The following is a 4,248-nucleotide window of genomic DNA, read 5'->3' as shown; positions in this document are numbered from 1 at the left end:
ATTCACATTAGTCCAATCATATTTTCTTATGACTCTCAATATATTTCTTGAATATTCCAATGCTGTCTGCTGTACATTATAAATTTAGTCGAGTCAGATCTGTAATGCAGCATCTGGACAATGCTTCAACAATGATCAAGTCTGAACTTTCCTTGTTGGACTAGACCCAATAACAGTGATTTTTCATGTGAGGAAAAAACACTACATCGAAAATTTGAAACAAATTAGTCACACAAGGTGTTTTTTTTTAATGATAGAAATAAAAAGTCTTGATATTCTACATAATTTTCAAGTTGCAATTTATTTATTTATATATTAATACATTATAATATTTACAGATCTATCCTAATAATATTTCCTATCCACCTAATATTTACAACCTCTTCTGGAGATACGGACAACCTGAAAAGATGAAAATTAATTTTTTTTTAATCAGTTATTTGAATGAAAACAGTAATATTACCTAGTTTATGAGTCAGGAGTTCCTAACATCTTATCATCACATGTTTAAACTGATTGAACCACATCTGTAGATTATCAATAAATATTTAGGACATTTATATAATCATAGTAACATCAAACTAAAATGCATATAGAAAATGCATTCAAACATGGCTTACTTTAGATAATCTATAGTAGGCTGTGATACAAATCAATAAAAATGCATTTAGAAAATGCATATAGAATCCATAAAAAATATTTAATCGAGCATTAGCGAGTTTTTACTTTCAACTCAAGGCCAAAGTCGTTGTCCGTCGTGTGTATGTTCAACAATAACTTTTGAAAGATTTGATCAATCAACTTCAAATTTTGAACACATATTCTTCGACTCTTTTTACAGCTCAAGCTCGTTGGCCAACAAAATTTACCGACTCCTTCGTCCTTTTTCAGGATATAACAAATAACATTGAAATTGCTCAAGTAAAACATTTGTTGTGATTTATCATTAAGCCAGTTGAAGAATTCATTGCATGCAATTACTATAGTTTTTCCATTCATTCATTCATAACATCAGCTGAGGCTATTTGGGAGCTGTCACACAGACAGTCCTTCATGGGCTGACACATGATTTCAGCTCGCTAATTTGCAACTTTTACATCAACAAACTGATACGGGTTGAGATATCAATGTGCGATTTTCTCTTGGAACTCTGTATTGAAATCATGTATCACATGACCATCTTCTCATTAAAAAAAATGAATTTCGATTCATATGAGGGAAAAAGATGTTAAAGCGAAAGAGTAATTTTTCATTTCAAATAGGATCCCCAATGAAACCTCCTTTCAAATAATTCTTCTAAAAAAAATATTTAGCTGTTTTCATAATTTTAATCAACTCTGTATAATAAAAATTTGCGGGTTTCAAAAATTACAATACAACAGTTCATGAGTGAGTTCTCCAACCCAGGATGTCACTAGTGCAGAGTTGGTAAAAATTATGGATACAGCTAAATATTTATTTCACAAGAATAATATTACGTTAGGATTCATTGGTTATCCCATTTGAAATGAAAAATTACTCTGTCGCTTTAATATAAATGATAATTTCCACATACTAAAATCAAGGTACAAGTAATATGTAACTTTTTGGCTGTCGACCATTGATTGTAATGGTTATCTCGCCAATCTGACACTTACCTTCTCACATCACTTCATCCTCTCCAGCAATATCAAGAAGGAACCACTCATTCTGAGGCAGTGGCCTATTGACAATGTTTTCGACACCATGGGCCACTGCGCTCAGAAAGTGTGTAATTCTTATTTCTCCGTTGATTAAACGACGAATCGCCTTTTTGATATCGCGAGTAATCTTGTTTTCCCTTGGTTGGTTGACTGCAATGTCTCTATGAACTCGAGTGATATTATCATAAGAGGTTTTCTCTATTGTTTGGAGACTTCCAAAAAAGCAATTAATTCAAAGCATATTACAAGAAAATTTTTAACAATTGCAAATGTCAAAGGACTTGAAATAACTGCTGTGCTCTCATCAGTTGAACCACTTTTTATTGATCTTGCAGCTGTGTATTTGATCAAGTGCAAATTTAAATTGGCGTGAACGCAAGCTGAATTATTTTAGAATACACATTTGTTTCATTCAAATCAAATACCTAATTATAATAATAATAATATTATTATTATCAATTTGTTGCATGTTTAGTACGGTACGTTAGTGATTTGTAAACAATAATCAATTGTCAATTTATAATATAGGAGTTTAAGATAAGATGGACATGAACTATCAGTGGGGATCTATACTTGTTTGCCAATGAATTTTAGTAATTTTAAGCCTATGAGTTTAAAGGTAAATCTTTGACAAAAATAAATTATTACTTCATCATCCACTATTATTCTGATCTCCTTTGCTTAATTTTAATTTTTAATGGTCCTGTGTTTGATTTTCCAAAAAAAAAAATAAATATATAAGAATACATGTGGTTCGATAGACATTCTTGCAGTCTATACCACGGCTGCGCACCCATGTAAACTGAGGGGGTGTTTATTCTCTTCTATAATATTTATTGAAATTATACTGATATCAATAAATCTCTATTTCAATCCTTGATTGTTTGGGAGCTTTTAGTGGATTCGTTCATTCAAATGCACAGATTATCATCATTGTTAAATTGTCACCTAGTTTAGCAAGTAGCAACCACTTCCCTGGGAATATTTCCTCGATCTTAAATTCCTGGGAATTTCACATCACTAGATGTAATCTTAAGACTCGATAAGCCACTCCAGCGAGGAAAATCGAGTGAGTAATCTATAGATTGTTTATTGTATCATTATATTACGTATATCCTCTGCTATCTTCACGTCTGTGAAGTTGGCCCGGATGATGTTAGCCCTCTCAATGAAAATGTTATTAGTCGTTAGTTTAGCGTTAGTTTAGGTTTGTTTTGACAAATTTGACGTTTGTTTAGGTTTCTAAATACTGTACCAAATTTGAAAGTTTCAAATTTTCCGGGTGAACTTCACACTAGCCCGGAAATTTTCATAAAATTAGTTGAAAATAGTGTAGATCGTTAGTTTAGCGTTAGTTTAGGTTTTTTTGACAAATTTGACGTTTGTTTAGATTTCTAAATACCTAATTTGGAAGTTTCAAATTTTCGTCCGGGCCAGCTTCACACCCCAGCCACAGACCTCAATACTCAATGGAATGGGTTAAAAACTGTGTAGATTGTTAGTTTAGTATTGGTTTAGGTTTGTTTTTGACAAATTAGACTACTGAAATTTATGAAAAAATACATAGTGTATAGCTATTTCCCGTCAGCATAATTATCTCTTTATTTGTCAAAAATAGCTGTTCTGTTATAGCTGAGTATTCCGTTTTAATTCCTTGACTTATTTCAAGATTAGGGAAAGATTGATTCCATAACAAAATTGGATATTCCAATTTTCCAATATATATACAGTCGAACCTCTGTATAACGAAGTCGATTATCCCGAGAAAAAATTCGCTGCAGAGAGATATTCGTTATTGAGAGGTTGTTCTGTCAAGAAAACTGCCACGATCTTATGTATCATGGCGGTTGAACACAAACTACGGTAATTTTGGCAATAAATACAGTATAAATACTATAATAACTCAACTTTCCTTTTTTAGTGTTTTATTTGAAAAAGAGAGTAATTTTCAGTTGAATTTTGCATTTGAATGAAACATAATGTTCAATAAACGACTCACATCTATTCGAACAGTCGAACATGTTGTCTGGTACATTATTTTCGAGTTTTAGTCCTTGCCTGATAATTTTGCAAGCTTCAAGAACTTCTTGATCTGACGGATTTTTCTCCACAGGTTCGTCAAAGCCATCATCATCATAGTCAGTTCAAAGGATTGAAATTTGTGACAAAAGCAAGAATGGGGAAGTCCAGTCGTTTACCTACCTGGTCTACAAATGACAAGGTCTTGGAATTCTATTTCCAGTAACTTGCATTCAATTTCCGACATGTGTTTCAAACTCTATACACTGTTTACCATCCTATCTTCTTCCTACCTGAACTTGTCATTATTTTTAGTTTATTGACCTTTCTGCTGAAACTAAACAATTCTGACTGTTGGCTTCTTATACACACTACATCTTGTATGTTGAAGTGAAGAGAGATAACTTTGTAGTTGAGAGGTCCAAAATTCGTTATAGAAGAAAATAAGCAGCCGAAATTCTGAAATGTCATGGGACAAGGTAAAAATATTTGTTGCTTAGAAGAATTTATTAAGTGGTGGCTTGTTATAGAGAGGCTCGACTGTATA

At 32.4% G+C, this 4,248-nt stretch overlaps 1 long non-coding RNA gene across 1 annotated transcript; it reads right to left on the bottom strand.

Moving 5' to 3' along the window:
* Nucleotides 1-273: 273 nt before the first annotated feature.
* On the bottom strand, nt 274-1,873 carry LOC120353594. The gene is made up of 2 exons (XR_005572489.1): nt 1,638-1,873; nt 274-402 (listed from the first exon to the last, which is right to left on the bottom strand). It is a non-coding gene; the product is annotated as an uncharacterized LOC120353594 (long non-coding RNA).
* Between the last annotated feature and the right edge of the window lie 2,375 nt (nt 1,874-4,248).

Source organism: Nilaparvata lugens, chromosome 11, assembly GCF_014356525.2.
Source record: "Nilaparvata lugens isolate BPH chromosome 11, ASM1435652v1, whole genome shotgun sequence".
Classification (NCBI taxonomy): Eukaryota; Metazoa; Arthropoda; class Insecta; order Hemiptera; family Delphacidae; genus Nilaparvata; species Nilaparvata lugens.
The sequence above is the reverse complement of the archived record's forward strand: the minus strand, read 5'-3'. Positions and strand labels throughout refer to the sequence as shown.